The 16,882-nt window shown below is 38.8% G+C and overlaps 1 long non-coding RNA gene across 1 annotated transcript in view; it reads right to left on the minus strand.

Moving 5' to 3' along the window:
* Positions 1-9,110: 9,110 nt before the first annotated feature.
* The window catches only part of LOC110339555, a 34,761-nt gene continuing 26,989 nt past the window's right edge, over positions 9,111-16,882 (minus strand). Inside the window, exons 3-4 of the long non-coding RNA XR_005879145.1 lie at positions 13,901-14,021; positions 9,111-9,331 (exon numbers count right to left, since the gene is read on the minus strand). This is a non-coding gene — a long non-coding RNA (uncharacterized LOC110339555). The remainder of the gene's footprint in view (positions 9,332-13,900; positions 14,022-16,882) is intronic.

Genomic DNA, 16,882 nt, shown 5'->3' on the forward strand with positions numbered 1-16,882 from the left:
GACCCTTTGACCAGTTAAAACTGAGCTTACATAAAGAAAACAAGATGAAGATTTACAAATTTGAACATAGAATAATTTACAGTTTCGGGAATTAGTGAGGTCTCTAAGTATTTGTCACCAAGAGAATATAAAGTTGCTCTACCATTCCTAATTTCATATGCAATTCAAGCCATTTTGATGGCATTTCAAGGACTCAAATGCATTTATTCTAGACAAGACACTCTTGAATCAATATCTTCCGGAATGTACGGCTTAAACATGGCCCAATAATGACTTGATTCATGGTCTTCCACGTGGCCCGTCAAAGCTCTTAACTATTGTAGGCTTCAATTACAACTTTAATATTGTCTTTTGACTGTGCTGTTTTGCTATTTTATTAAAAGAAAAAAATTCAAGGAAAATATGTCATTGAGATTGATTGTAATGGCCAGCTCTTACGATCTCAATGGAAGTATTAGAGTCCCCGCCTAAGGTGCACCGAAGAGTGCCAAGCCTCATAGCACCTCAGCTCATCCTACAAAGCACCATGGCCTGGAGTGAAAGCTGCAATTTAAAAGTCTCCCAGAGACCCATTATTTGCAAATCATTGACACAACAAACTGTAACAACCCTTGTCCTCCTTGTCAATGCATGCTTGGGGAGCTTTTCATCCCCTGAACCTTGCATGCTCAATAACTTTTCATACTAAAAATCCTTAGGAAATTTTTGAAGAAAATGAACAACTGTGCATGGTCTAGAATCTACTCTCAACATTAAAAGAAAGAAAATTAAAATTGATTAGGCAGGTTAGTGGTAGCATAGATGAGAAAGAACCCTCAAAATCTAAAGTTAGCTTTTGTGTTTCTGTATTGTTTAAAATAAAGCCAACTGGTTATTCAATTTTCTAGCAATAAAAGGCTTTGGAAACATCCCTGTTGGCACTCCTTCTCCTTCCTTCCTGCTAAGATCTTAAAAACAAACTAATGGCTTTCCTTCTAAACCTGAAGAGAGAGAAATACCACTCTGGAGTGCCAGCCTTGCTGCCAAGTTTAACCACACACAGAATCTTCACTGCTGACACTCTACTGACTTTTAAAACAGAGGATTGATAGTGTCAACAAAGAAACAGGTTGTGCTGTCAGCAGTCACTGCAGGGGTGCTGCTATTCAGAAAAGAACATGTGTATGTTTGAGCCACTTCTATTTTAATACATGTTCCAGAATCCTTGTGGACTCTTATTTTATTGCTAGAGTTGACATAATCTCTAAATGCTACACCACTGGGAAGCCTGTCCAACTTATGGAAACAACCAAAGAGAAACAAAACCATAGTCTCTAGGATGATGAGAAAGTAAAGGCATCTGAGACATGGAACCAGAATATAGGGGCATAGATAGAACAAGGAGAAGTATGCTCGGGTGCTGGGAGAGGAGATACTGGAGCTGGAAAGGTCAAGAAACATAGCCAAATACTTGTGACAAAAGCCTAGATGCATAAGAAGACTATTCCAGAATAGTATATTCTGTGTATATATGTATATATATGTGATTATAATTATAATTATCTTATATGATTAGATGATGGAGATGATGTGGATAAAAGTTATCAAAAACTTCATACTTAAATCTATTATGGTTTGATATTGTTATACACTTTTTGTTTTTGTTTTTGTTTTTTCAAGACAGGGTTTCTCTGTGGCTTTGGAGGTTGTCCTGGAACTAGCTCCTATAGACCAGACTGGTTTCAAACTCACAGAGATCGGCCTGCCTCTGCCTCCTGAGTGCTGGGATTAAAGGCGAGTGCCACCACCACCCGGTGTTGCACACCTTTGGAATGGGCTTATTCCTCCAATAGCTGCCTAAGATATTAGTCATCACTCTGTGTTTAAAAGGTCTTTAAAAAGGGGACTGGAAAGATGGCTCAGAGGTTAAGAGCACTGACTGCTCTTCCAGGGGTTCTGAGTTGAATTCCCAGAAACCGCATGGTAGCTCATAACCATCTACAATTCAATCTGGTGCCCTCTTCTGTCATGTAGGCAGAACACTGTATATGCAGTAAATGAATTTTTAAAAGATTCTCTAAAAAAACTTTAAAACTATGAGAAATGGGAACACCAGGCAGCAAAACTATATTTCTGTATTCTCCTATTTTAAAATATTTAAAACATTTTAAACTTACCTATTTTGGTATACAGGTAACAATAATTCATGTTATTATTATGGTTATTTTTTCAACTAAGTCTATTCCTACTAACTTATGAGCATATTTTTACTTATAGAGTCATAGGTGAAGATTTCGTCCATGTATATTATGTATTCTGGTCACCTGTCCCCTCACCCTCTTACATTCCTGCTGCCCCCTCACTCCCTTACTTTCCCCTTTCTTATATTCATGTCCTGTTTTATTTTGTAATCTGTTTAGTTTAATGAGGATCCTCTGTGTCATCGTTGGTTTGTGACTACCCATTGGGACCTAGTAAGATCACCACTGAGTATACAACTGAAGGCAATGACTCCCATTTCCTTGAATCTATCAGTAGGTAATAGTTCAGCAATGAGGGGATGAGGAGTAGGACAACTAAACCATTTCTACCCAGGCCTGGATGGGGGCTTGGTGAGGGGCATGGGAGGATGGGAGGGCAGGGGAATGGGAAGATTGATATGTAACAGAAGAGTACTTCCAAAATTAAAAAAAAAGTAGAAGCAGGATTTTTTCTTTTAGCTTTTGCTTCATGGGTTTGCTTTTTTTCCTGCATGTTTAGCTGTGTACCACATACATTCAGTGCCTATGGGAGCCTAAAGAGAACATGATATGCGCTATAGATGTATTGCAGATGCCATGAAGTACTCTGTGTGTACTAAGAACAAAACCAGGTCCTCTGAAAAACCAGTAAACATTCATACCCACCAAGCACTTTTCCAGACCTAAATAAATTTTTAAAAGATGCATGCGGGAAGGAAGGAAGGGAGGGGGAAGGAGAGAGGGAGGGAGGAAGGGGGTTAGGAAAGAAGGAAAGAAAGAAAGAAAAAAAGAAAGAAAGAGGGATAGGTGGGCCTTCCTGTCAGCACTTCAGAGAAAGATGCCTTCAGTTCTCATTAAATATTGCATGCATACTTCAATTTTTCATTCCTGGGTTATACCACTGGGATATGAAAAGATAAATAAAATTACTTCACATCTACAAATATGTCTTATATAGGTGATATAGCACTTCAGTTCCAAGACTGTTTTGTCTTCCAGGGCACAACTGTTAGTACCTGAATATAATTTTGTCTCTACTTCCTACAGGGAGGGAGGCTGTGCATAGCAGTGAAAAGGAAGAGCCTGGAGATCCTGCTAAATCACCATAAGGCAAGGGATAGGCTCCCCCAAATGCCCTGTGTGGACAGGACTCTGTAGTACTGAGGTCAGGAAGGCTAAGAAATGATGAAGATGATGAAGATTGGTCCGCACAATATCAAATTGTCTATAGTCACAAATGTAGATGTCTGTGTGGATCTACATGAAGTCCACATCAAAGTATTTGTTTCAGTTACTCTGAAAAAAAATAAGGCCAACCTCAATCTTGGATTATTTGACTGTTCTTTACAAAGAACCTTGCTCTTTGTTCTTTTTCATTAATTTCTGCTCATAACTTCAGCATCTCTTTGCTATCCCAGTAATTACTATGCTATTCTACAGTTCCAATTCCAAATGGACACAAAAATGTTTTAGTTTGTATTTAAGAAATGAAAAGTTATAAAATCCTTGTTTTAAAATATCCATATATTTTAATACACTCTTCACTACTTTCTGTCCAATAAAACATCATTTATATTTCCCATTTAAGCTGATAAGTTATAAATGTGTACAATTTAAATTTTCCTGAAGTGTGATTTCAAAGATGCAAATTTCTTACTAATTTCTTGCTATGCTTGACTATAATAAAGTATGATATCTAGATGACTATCATTTCCTTAATGATAGCACCATTTGTTATTTTCCTTAAGTGTTCAGAAATAGCTAAGAATGGTTCTAAAATGCAATGTTTTGTGGATATACATGTAAAGACATTTTATTAAGACTGCCAACTGGTTGTGTAAAATCCTCATACCTGTTCACAATAAACTTATTTGTACATGAAATTTGTGGGTTAGTGGATATCTTTGAATTTTCTATTTTTTCTGCTATATAGAATTCAGATGATATGATTAAGGTATGTTGAAATTTTTACTATTTAGGTTTTAATGGCTGTGTAGTATATTCCTGTCATCATCCAGTTATGAGCTCTGCAAAATCCAAATAGGTAATGTGATGGTCTTTAGAGGTTTGCTCTTTAAAAGGTATTGGACCACAGAGATACTTCTTCTTTAATGAGAGTGATGATAATGCAATTTCGTTGTCAACAGTGTTTGCAAAGCAATTTTATATCCTTTATTTTTGGTTTTTGTATAGCCTTTCTCTTTTAGATAGAAATAAAACAATAGCATATAATAGTATCCTGTTTTATTTGTATGTTTAATTCACATGTTATCCCACTTCAAAAATATTAACCTGCTTCTGAACAGATTTGTTACCTTTTGTTTCTTTTCACCTGCTTGACACCAGCATTGTTTCTCTAGTTCTCTCAGTAAAATGTGTCTCCTAACAGTTCATTGTTTCTTTAGTTCCTTGTATCTCCTAGTATTACTTTGTGTCTCTTACCTGGTTTTATCTCCTAGTACTTTGCCTCTTCTGCACATCCCATCTTCCACAATAGTGGTTCTCAACCTTCCTAATACTGTGACCCTATAATACAGTTCCTCATATTGTAGTGAACCCAGTCATAAAATCATTTCAATGTCATTTCATAACTGCAATTTTGCTACAGTTATGAATCATAATGTAAATATCTGATAATCTGGATGTCTGATATGTGACTCCAAAGGGCTGGTGACCCATGGATTGAGAATCACTGCTGTAGTATATAACTTAAATTTTGCACCTCAAAGTTTTACACAGAATGTAAAACCACGTTAACATCACAGGCAGCAGTAGGCTAGCAGGAGGCCTGACTTAACTGCTTGTCCGAAAGTTTTCCTTTGATTTCAGTTCCCAGAGTACCCAGCATTCCTACAGTGCTATAATGAACAGCCATAACTTAGCCCATTGCTTCAGATTTCAATTTGTGCTTCTTAGTCAGGCATGGTGCTTTATTGAGTTCTAGCATTTACTGCAAGCCAATTCTTACATGTGATTCTGAACTTTAAAATAAGGAGACATAGAGTTTTAGCCTCCAATTCTCGGTTTCCTTTCTACTGTATTTGTGAATATGGAAGTGTGGATCAAAAGGAATGAATTCTTTGAGCCATTTTTTTGTTTGATTGTTCGATTGCTTGTTTGTTTAACCATCCTAAGTCAGCTTGATGATCTGGTAAAACCAACTCCATTTAGTTTTATACGGAGAAGGTTAAAAGACAAAGGTTGAGGCCAAGGCGCTTCATGAAATAACTGTTCAGGAGTCACGTGGGTTCTGATAGCGGCCATGGAGGAGATGGGAACACTTGGGTAGCTATTACAGCAGTAGAGTGGTGAGCAATCGCCTCTGCGAGTGGGAAAGGAGAAGAAATAATGGGGGATACAGCAACCCTCTGCTGAAGGGAGAAATAAATCAATAGATTATTTAGAATCAAGGTGAGAATACTGTCGTAGACAGCAGAAAATAATTTTCTTTCCTTTTAAAGTAATTTTGCACGTCACACTGATGCAATGGTATATCCACTTTGAGAAAATAGCCATTGTTCCCGAACTACTGGGGTCTGTGAATCACGTTGGTATGCTTTATATTTGTAAGGTTGCTTGTGCATGGAATTTTCTTTAAAATAAATACGAACAATCTTTGACTTACTAAAAGCATCACATATTCAAACACACAGCCCCAAATTTAAATAAATATACTCTTTAAAGTTCTTAGAAAGTGGGGCTAAGAACTGGGAAGAGGAAAGCTTAAGAAAACGAGATGAAGGGTACAGAGCTCATCGATTTACAGCCTAAGATGGTCTTCTCCATTTGAGGCTTTTATTTTAGTATTGAGTTGAAATAACAGTGAAAAGGTAAATCATATTACCGAACATAAGATATTTGAAAACTTTCCCATGATTAAAACCACGTTTTTCTTCCTTAAAGAAGTGCTCACAGAAGATGGCCAACTGATCGATCGCCTCAGAGAAATCTGCTTCCTATTAATGGAACGGCTTGGCTCTGACTTGTCCTCCACATCTGCTCCCTCAGATAGGAGGGTTTCCCATTTCTGGACGATAACGCATTCAGAAGGCATGTTGAGTGACAACAGAATAGGGATGATAGAAAACTGCCACCCTTCCATGGCAGGGTGGACTCGAAGTGACAGCAGCATGGCTGTTGTAGCAGGTATTACGAAGATTATTTTTCTGTAAATGTCAAAAGAGTTCTAGCTTTCCTGGTTTGATGGTCTCTATTACAACTAGCCTATGCTGTCATTTTAGCAAGAGAGCAGCCATACTCAAAACGTAAGCAGAAAGGTAAGGCTGAGTTCTACCAAAACAAAGAGAGACAGCTGCTGTGTGGGCTGTTCTTTTTGGTTCCGTGTCTTATACTGCCTATGCAGTTTAAAGTGTTAAGTTTCTCCAAAATATCAGACATCTTGTGAATAATATGATGCAACACTTGGGGAAGGCAAAGAAGAGAGGCCAATTTAGTTCATAATTCTGGAGATTCAAGCGTCTTTTATGACATTGGTCCATCCCTGGGCTGCATCCTATCACCATGGAGACAGTGGCAAACGGAGACTTTGGAAACAAGCATGTGATGACTTTTGGAAGGGAGAAGAGAACCATTGGAGGAGACTCAGACCACACTTAAACCACAGACAGCAAATCAGTTAACCGTTACACCACTATACTAGTTATGCAGTGACACTGTCAGAAGTTTATAAACCCCAATGCTGGAAGAACATGGAGAGGAAAACCCAGACTCCTGCTTTTTAAATACTAAGTACTAACACGTGACCAAGACATAATGAACAATTATTTTCAACTCGAGAACTGGAAATGAATCATCCATATGATGGCCTTGTAGACTTTAAAAATGTTCTGTTCTCCCAGTTTATAGGTCTTAAAGTAATGTGGAAACGAGGAAAAGTCCCTAGGGAACATGAAGAAATGGAGATGACATAGGTAGAAAGTGACCACGCTGAAATTTCATCCCATGGCATACCTGTCTAGATGTCCCAAACCCACGGAATGATTGCCACCTACATTTTGTCCTTTCTAACGCTTTACTGCTAGTTGCTGAATCCAAATACTCTGACCTGAAAACAGAAGTAAGTGTCAAACATGTCAACTTTGTTACCCAAGTATCAAAGCCCGGGAAAAGTTCAGGAAATCCAGCAGAAAATTATCCCTCAAGTCTGTGACATGATCCATCACAAGGTCTGGGTTGTTTTATAATACTTTCTGGTGTCTCCAAACCCAATTACATAACACTTTGTAAGACCACAAGTGGAAAAAAGTCCCAATATATGATGTGGAGATTATATTATCTCCAGAAAAAAATAAAATGACAAATCATAGTTAAAATATATTGGGGAAAATTCCAGAAAATTTACTCTAAACTCAATTCAAGAAGCTATTTTTTTTAATTTAATAACCTCATTTAGAAAATGTAAAATTTCTTTTTATATAACTCTGTCAAATGAAAATACCATATAATGATTAGGTTTCTGCCTCACTTGGTATCACATGAATTGTTCTATTGTAAAGGGAAGTAGAACATGAATGCAGTTGATTAGATAATTTAGGTCTGACTAGTTCTAAAAGCAAAGCCAAAACCATTTTCAAAGCGACTTGGTTTCCTTTAACGATTGCCACACCACCACTGGTAGATAGCATGTCACAGAAATAAGACAAGCTTTTTTTGCTTCCACACCTACATACCTATCATATAAACAACATAAAGTGAAGTTGTCTCTAGCAGTATAGATAATACAGATGCCATGAAGCCTCTCAAACATTTTACTATTATTTGGTAATATTCCAGGTAACATGTTGTGAAAGAGTTGGTGAGTGTCCCTCCTTCTTCTCAAACAACCCATTGACAATGTCAGGGTCATGCAGCTTTTATTCAGCTGCTTTGATTTCTTCAACAAGCAGGACGAAAGTATGGAGCATAACTATTTGTTTATGTTTTAATTTTATTTAAATTAATATTATTTTACATACCAATCCCAGTTCCCTCTTCCTCTCATCCTCCTCTGCCCACCACCATCTCCCCATCCCAACCCTAATCTACTCCTCAAGGAGAGTGAAGCCTCCCATGGGAGATACCAAAATCTGTTATATCATTTGGGACAAAACCAAGACCATCCCACCTGTATCTAGGCTGAGATAGTGTCTCTCCACAGGGAATGGTCTCCAAAAATTCAGTTCATGCACTAGGGATAAATACTGGTTCCACGGCCAGAGGCCCATATATTGCCCAGGCCACCCAACTGAAACTCATGTTTAGGAGGCCTGTCTTGGTCCTATGCTGGTTCCTCAGCTGTCAGACTAGGGTCCTTGAGCTCCCACTTGCTCAGATCAACTGTTTCTGTGGGTTTTGCAACATAGTTTTGACCCCTTAACTCATCACCCCTCCCTGTGTACAACTGGATTCCAGGAATTTGGCCTCAGTACTTCAGTGCATCTCTGCTTCTACTTCTGTCGGCTATTGGATGAAGGCTCTAGAATGGCATTTAAAGCAGTCATCAATCTCATTATAGAGGAAGAGCACTTAAAGTAGCCTCTCCACTATTGCTTAGATTCTTAGGTGCTGTTGTCCTTGTGTATTCCAGGGAATTTCCCTAGTACCAGGTTTCTTGCTAACCCCATAGTGGCTGCCTTTATTAAAGTATCTCTTTCCTTCTCTTACTTACCCAACTTGACCTTCTTGTTAACAAGGGAGTTTCTCTAAAGTATTAGAAAGTCTACAACTTTTTCTTCAATTCAAACTTGCAATTTACCTTTTGAAACCAACATTTATAAGTATGATTTTATGAATACATAAACATGTAAAGACAGCAAGGAAGTTTAGTGGTCCTCCAGCATCTTCAATTTAAATATTAATAATTATTGTGGTTGCTATTAAGGTGCATTAGCTTCGTTTCTTAGCCTCAAATGAAAGTTCAGTGTTGTCACAGAAGCATGCCTCAGGCAATCACTGTCTAGAGTTCCACGAGGTCAGCTGTTTAGTTTTAGTTAAGTATATCTTCACATCTCCTTCTTAGTGGTCATTGTTTCCCTCCAGCTGGGTAGTAGACATCATCTCAAGAGGAGCAGCACTTGGCTCCTCCATGGCTGTGCAGCAGAGAGCAAGTGTCCCTGGAATGTGAAGAAGTCTTAACTTGATTACATCAAGGACTACATGTAAGCAAAAATATACATCTGTCCTCCTGAAGTTAGGTCCTAGATTAGTTTACATATATGCATATGTTATCAAATAATATATATCTATGTGAAAATATGATAAAAACAGTGATGTTGTGTAATCACATGAGATTAGTTGTGAGTATTCTCTCAGCATTGTGGCCACCAGCAATATATCTAAGGAATGTTCCTGTCGGGGGTCTGCAAACTTACTTGAACCTTGATGCTACCAGGACAGAAGACGCCATATTGGTCAGTGCGCTTGAATTCTCTTAAAGACTGTCTTCTCTTAATTTAGAATCTTTTCCATCTTTTGCCATTCCATTGAAGGCTTCTTCTTGGCATAATTGCATTTTTTTAATCTGTCTCCTGTTCATTGCTTTCAAATTGCTTTTCCTCAATCCCTCCCTGAATGTAAATTAGAGGTGCCTTCTGGGTGGTCCCACAGCAGTGTGTATTACCTACAAGGTAGCAATGACTTAAAACCGTGAAGCTGCCTATTCGTGCTCATGAGAGGAAGCATCTTACAGCTACATAGTGCACCGGGTAAGTGAAAGAGGGATGATTTTGGAAAAACTAATAAATTCCTACAATCACACCAAAATATAAAAGAAAATATTCCTTACTGTTTCGATTTTCCCTTTGCAACCCCCCTTATCTATCTTTTGGAATAGAACTCCAAAGCTTTTCCATTTTGTTTTACCTGGACTCCATCTTCTTCTTATATTTTCTCAAATAGCAAAATGTAATTTTAATATTTATTTGATTCATAAATGCATATTTATTTTTTCACTGAAATTAATGGATAAACATTTTTAACCTTATGTATTCTGTGTATATGAGTGCTCTGTCTGCATGTATGTCTGTGGCTGCTACATAGAGATGCCCAAAGAAGGTGTTGGTTAACTTAGGACTATAGTAACAGATGGTTTCAAACACCAGGTGGGTGATGGGAGTTGAGCTGCAGATCTTTCAGAGGAGCAGCCAGCATTTGATATTGGAGCTACTTCTCCAGGCCTCAAGCGGCAATGTAAAAGGGTAACTCTAGATTTCCAAACGGCAGAGAATATGAGTAGTGTAAATGACATGCGTTCTGATTTTCAGCTAAGAGGACATGATGTGGCAGAGCAAATGGGGAAATAGAGAAAATATAGTATCCTTATCACTGGAAAGACAGAATCCATTGCCTTGAACTTCCCTGATTCAGAGTCCTGGGATGATTCACAAAGGCCAGCACCCCACACGGTGCGCATTACTATCTATCCACTGTGTTATGGAGACAGAGCGGGAATTCAGTTCTTCCAGTAAGTACTTGAATTATGATTGATAAAGTGAAATTGTAACAGTGAAACTCAGAGTAAGCAGCTGGTACCGCCATCCATCTGATCAAGGAAGAGCAGCAGTGGCTGGAGGCTTGGGAAACTCCCCCTGAAGCTCGCCTTGGGAGAGAGTTACTCAGAAACAGAACAGTTAGGATAAGTGTTTCCAGGAAGGACAAAAGGACTGATGTCATTTTGTTAACAGATTTTTTTAAAGTGAAAATCCTGACTTTTAAAAACTAGCATCATTTTTATGCAATTAAAGTTTTTTCCACAATACTTTTATCATGATAACACAATACCTCCTCCGATGCAATCTGAAATAAAATGATAAAATATCATTTGTTTCTTTACTCTGGAAGCTTTGGGTGTCAGTGCTGGGATAGATCCTATATGAAATCTTTCAACTAGAGACAACAACCCTCCACCAAGATCAGGAAATCTCCAGTGAGTCATGATCCTAAAGAATTTTTGAGAGAATGGCTTATACTACTCATGTGAAAGATCATACCTGCACACAGGTCCCCTGATCAGCCCTAGAGTGGGGTCAGCAATGGCCACATCACTCATGGGGAGTCCAGCAGAGATGCCTGCCTTGGCATTGCTAATGATACTGGAAACTTTGGGATCACCATGTGTTACAGTGAACACTTGGGGATCTCTCTTTTAAGTTCTCATTCTTGTTAATTGAAGTTTTCAAAAGAGACTAAAAAATGAAGACCAACGATGAATTTAAAGAATTCAAGTGAGAAACAACAGGCAAGACAAGCTGTCAGTCATCACAGATGCTTATAAGAAGGAAAGAAAAAAGATAAAATCATGACTTTTGTTCACAGCCGCAAGGTAGAAGGGGGCTTTTGCGAAGGACGCAGGAACTCCAGATTGCCTGGGAAAGCATGATGAGACTTCCAAAAGATAGCAAAAAGTCAAGGTAAGCTTTGTTAAGTTACCCACAAATCAGGCTGACTTACTAGTTACGTAGCAGAGGCTTTGTAAGCAACTGCATTCACAGACATTTCTGGGAAGATAAGTGCCTGTCTCACTAGTAGGATAATTATTCCACCCAACTCCTTTTAAGTGAATCAGCCTTCCTGGAGGGTGGACTTTTGGTGCCCCCTCCCACCAATCCAGCTGAATTAACTCTCAAAATGAGAGACGATATTGTGTAAACTCCATTGTGTAGATGCCATTCTTTTGACCAGAAGAAAAGTTTCCTCTTAATGAGCTGCATTACAACTGTGACTGCGGTGATGGCTTGCACAACTCTGATAGTCCTTCTTCAATCATTGAGATACAAAAATCTTCTAGGAGATAATATGAAATTGAGAAACATAGAGACCTGGCTCCAAAGCTGTTTACCAGAAGGGATGAGTGTCTGAACTGGAATTGTGGTCACACCCTCATGTATAGTATAAAAGCACTGTTTCATCTAGGAGACGAGAGATAAGAATCAGAGCCAACTTCTGGTATGGACACTTTAGCTTCTAGCCAAGGTAAAGTGTTATAACTATGCACTTTCAGGGCCTGTTTTACCTAAATTGTACAGCCCATTTCTATCTCCTGTCCTCACCACTATGCTCCCTTCTGCTAGTCCAGGTCATTCCTGGACTGCAGAGTTCTTAAGACCGTATCTACCTAGCTCCTAATGACGAGACAGTACCATCAACACAGAGACACATTTGTCTCTGTTTCAGTTTAGCAGATAAATGATGCCAAATGACCTTCTCCATCCAGACCCTCCTTAGCAATCAAGGTACCATCAAAGCTTGGTCTGTCAGGACAAGTGGAAGACCTTCGGTCATCCAACTAAAAGCATCAATGACTCCTAACTCTAATACCACTAATTATATTCCTGATGTTCAAATAAGATCACTTGCCATGTAAAAGAGGCAAAGATTTTCTGCCATTTTGTGAGCATTTGAGCTGTATAATAGCAGTGAATCCCAGACTGCAGTTTGTAAGGTACATTTTAGCATCTAATAGATTCCATATATCATAGTTACCATTTCAATGGTGATAGGGATGTAGAGTAAATATCAATCTCTCTGTTCAATTAGTGTAAACAGAATTGTTTCCAGAAGGTGAACAAGTTTCCATACAGCTGTCTCACCCTGTGTCAAAAGCAAAGGCAAAAGCAAAGTCCGTAGTGACAGACTTGGCACCATTTCAGATGTGTCCCCTTTAACCTTTCAATTATGGAAGAATAACAAGAGGTTTAGGGCAAAGATATTTGTAATTAACTCAAGTAATATAAAAGTAATCCAGGCAAAGAAGAACCTGAACAAGAACCTTTTCCAACTAAACAAGTAAATGGATGATCTTCATAGCAAAGCTCACCAGGGGCGGAAGTGATGGTTCAACAATTGACAATCGCCATTGTTTCAGAGGACTGAGGATTGATTCCTACTGCCCTCATTATACGGCTATAACCTAAAGCCTGGCTCCAGGGGATCCAATGCACTTTTCTAGCCTCCATTGGTCATCTGAACATGTCACACACACATACAAACATACATACATACATACATACATACATACATACATACATACACAAAAATGATGATATAGAGTCCCAAAAATAAACTGGGCATGTAGTACATTTTTTTAATCTCAGCAATCTGAAGACAGGGAGATCTCTGAGTTCCAGACCACCCCAGGCTGTACAGCAAGACCCTTTTTGCAATGAAAAAGAAAAGAAAGTCCAACAAACATGGAGAATTAAAAAAAGTCTTAGTAGTTTGTAGAGAATCTGGAATGCATTCGGACATTTATGCTTCTACCCCAACGAAGCCTGAACACTGATTACATAGCTAAATAAGCCAGCAGCTGTAGGTGGCTGAGGACACAGGTAGGAAGCAGTGTTGAGGATGAGAGTAGGCAGTTGATATGTGCATCAATGATTATTATTTCTGAAACATAAAGCTTCCATAATGTTCCATGACCTTAAGAAACAACTTTCCTCTGGCCTTAAGAACTCAGCACAAACAGAAGAACATAGTGACATACTTTTATTACCCTGTAGTTGTGGGGACCAGAGGTCTACCTTGCTCACATAAAATAAAATGCTAAAAGGCCACATTTTAATTGCTTGTGTATTTTGTGGCCACAGTCTCCATCTCCAAATCCTGTGACATGTGGCTGAGTTCTTAGCAGTCTGCATTCCTAATTCTTCCTTCTTGTATTCTTAAGAAACAAAGCTACTTACCTCAAGCCACCTGAATCTCTAGGATGGCCACCTTATGATCAGCTGATGGTAAAACTACCATCTGTAGCCTTGTTCCCAATAAATTGCTAAATTCGTAGACGAGGCTGTGGAAGGTAGAAATCTGTGAAGCAGAAATATTTTTATACATGGCACACATGTTACCTGTTACTCTCTGTTCCATAAAACTGTGGGTTGGTTCACTCCTTCCAGCACAACACTTTATAGGCTCTTGTCTGGCACTCTGCTTGGAACTGTTCTTCTGACCCGATGTTATCCTACATCTGAGCCCAGCAGACCCCCATTTAAACACATCATATAGATCATATGATTTCATGCCTTCCTCTCTTGCATTTGCAGGAGACATAACTTTTCTGCAACCTCAAAAGAAGCCAAAGTACAACCTGCCCCAGTATGAGTTTTGTTTCATTTCCTTTCCCCATTTATCCAAAAATATCATTTATTCACGTCAATGTTACCAGCGTCACCTACATGACACGCATGCTCCAGAGATCTTCCAGAAAGACACCAGTTGTCTAGAGTTCATTTTCATCTCCGCTGTACATTACTATAAGAAATCTCATAGTAAGGAATCTGTGAAAAGGGAAGCAATGTGTTTCTACTCTCGGGAACAAATTCCTGAAACAACACAGCAGGTATGCAAAGACAGTCTTTTTCATTTCAACCCCATGTCAAGCTGAACAGCCTAACTGCAGTGTCTTGTTATCCATTTTCCAATATACAGCACATCTCAGTTGTGAGAGACAACACAGTTCATTGCTAAACGGAATAATAAATCTGGATGAGCTGTCACAGATTGCCCAGAGGACGCAGAGGAATAAGATGTAGCCGGGGAGGGGACAGAATGACAAAGGAACATGAGTAAAGAGACATCGTGGAAGTCATCAAGCAAATCGTAGAAGGGAATGCACGTGCTTATATGTATTATTTCATGGGGACCTAAGCCAAAGTATTCAGCAGGATGGGCACGTCACCAAATATTTCCTGTTTCCCTGATGGACATTGTAATATATGTTATTCAGCACATTCTTTTTAGAGAAACTCTTTTTAGCTATTTTAGAATATAGATTTTGAAATAAAACATGCTTTTTTTTGAAGGAAAAGGATGTGAGCATGAAGTTCACATTTATATATTGACAAAATATTATCATATATTTAAAACCTTAAATTAAGTCCATCTACCTGGTTTAAGATGGAAAGAGTGCAACAGAGTGAAAACCTGAAGCCAGGTTCAAAGTTCGTTACAAATTTCAATGTTCGTCAAAGTGACCCTGGGACCCTCCCGTGGAACGGGTCTGGATGACTGGGCAGGTTATATGGCTAGAAAGCTGAGGCTTCATTGCTTTTCTAGAAAGATATTTTTAGGCATGAATAAAATGAAAAATAAAAATGTACACTAAACCTTTACAGCTTTCATCCTACCCCCTGACTATGTGGAATTCACATTTGGAGTTCAAATGAATGGGTTTAAATTCGGTGTCTTATCATCTAATAGCTATTTGAACCTGGGATCTGACCCAGCCTCTGTTTCATAGAAAGGTAACAATAACAGGATCAGCCTGGCAGGATTTGGGGAGGATTAAAGACAGTAAGATAAGCAACGTAGTCAAAGAGTTCCTGACACACACTCAGGATGTTTTAAACTTTAACTGTTATTTATTGTTCCTAATTATGAAAAGAATAACTCACCCTTTATGTGACTTGCCTGCCATTTCACAGCTAGGGTGCACCAGAGAATGAATGTCTCAGACTATAATTCTTTCCATAACACTAACATCATAAAGCAGTTCATAGTAAAACTCATCCTTCCAAAACAGGCTAGGAGAAGGAACCCCTCAACTGAACATTTGAACTAAGACTCCAAGGTAAGCAATTTAGCTCTGCTCAAGTCTTCACTCATGCTGCCTGTCACCACGTAACAATGAGTGTCAGCCTCATGGTGCAAGACACTGCACCACACAGACTTCAAGACGAAAGGGTATAGTGACATGTAATCCATGCGGAAGTAGATGTTACAGCTTCCTGGGATAAAAAGCTTTGTGAGCCGCCTTCTGAAGGCATCAGATAATCAAGGGCAGGGAAGCAACATGTAACTGGACAGATCAGGGCACTAATCAGGCAGGATGGGTACATGGTCTGGGCCTCTATAGCAGGACAGACATAGCTGAAGTAGGAAACATCTAGATAGGAGAGCATTCTAATGGAAACAATGGAAGAAATGAACTGTGCAACTTGACACATCGTAATGACAGCACAAATAGTTTTAAAACTATCTGAACGTAATAAACTATATTCCAAATAATACACTCAATTATTTAAGAAAAACTGTTGTAGGCAAGACCTAAAGTATCACACAAAGCTGGATAAATGATTTCAAGGCCACTTGCTTAATGATTTACGTGGTGGAAACCCCCAAAATTGATTGGATTCAAATTGCTAAGAATAAAGATGGAGTCTGAAATGGGGTCAGAAGTTGGTGAGCGTGAAATGCTGAGTGAACTTTGGTTCATAGCAAAGACATTGGTATAGGCACCATGAATAAGAAAGAGAAGAGACAACATTAAGTAGACCCTTGAAACAACTGTTGGGGTACAGAGGGGAAGACGGGATGAATGAAGTGAAGACATAAGAAATGCAGTAAGTCCAGACAATGGGTAAAATCATTTCTGTGACAAGATCATGAGAGCAGGAACAGAAAGGATGAATGGGGAAAGGAACAACAAAAATTACTGAAAATGGTTTAATTATAGTAATGAAAGGAATGTCTCTTTAGAATAACTGGAGTTCACTTGGCTGTTTTTCATTTCCTTTTGTTAAGATTGTCTCAGGACTGGCATCTCCAGTGGTTAACTGGGCAATACCATCACTGCTATCTACAACCACCGGTACAGGAGAGCAAGGGAGGTAACAGACATTTGAACACATTCTTCACTGGGGCAGGAGTGAAAGGTGTGGCAGAGGAAT

Source organism: Mesocricetus auratus, unplaced genomic scaffold (assembly GCF_017639785.1).
Source record: "Mesocricetus auratus isolate SY011 unplaced genomic scaffold, BCM_Maur_2.0 Super-Scaffold_100009, whole genome shotgun sequence".
In the NCBI taxonomy this organism is placed as follows: domain Eukaryota; kingdom Metazoa; phylum Chordata; class Mammalia; order Rodentia; family Cricetidae; genus Mesocricetus; species Mesocricetus auratus.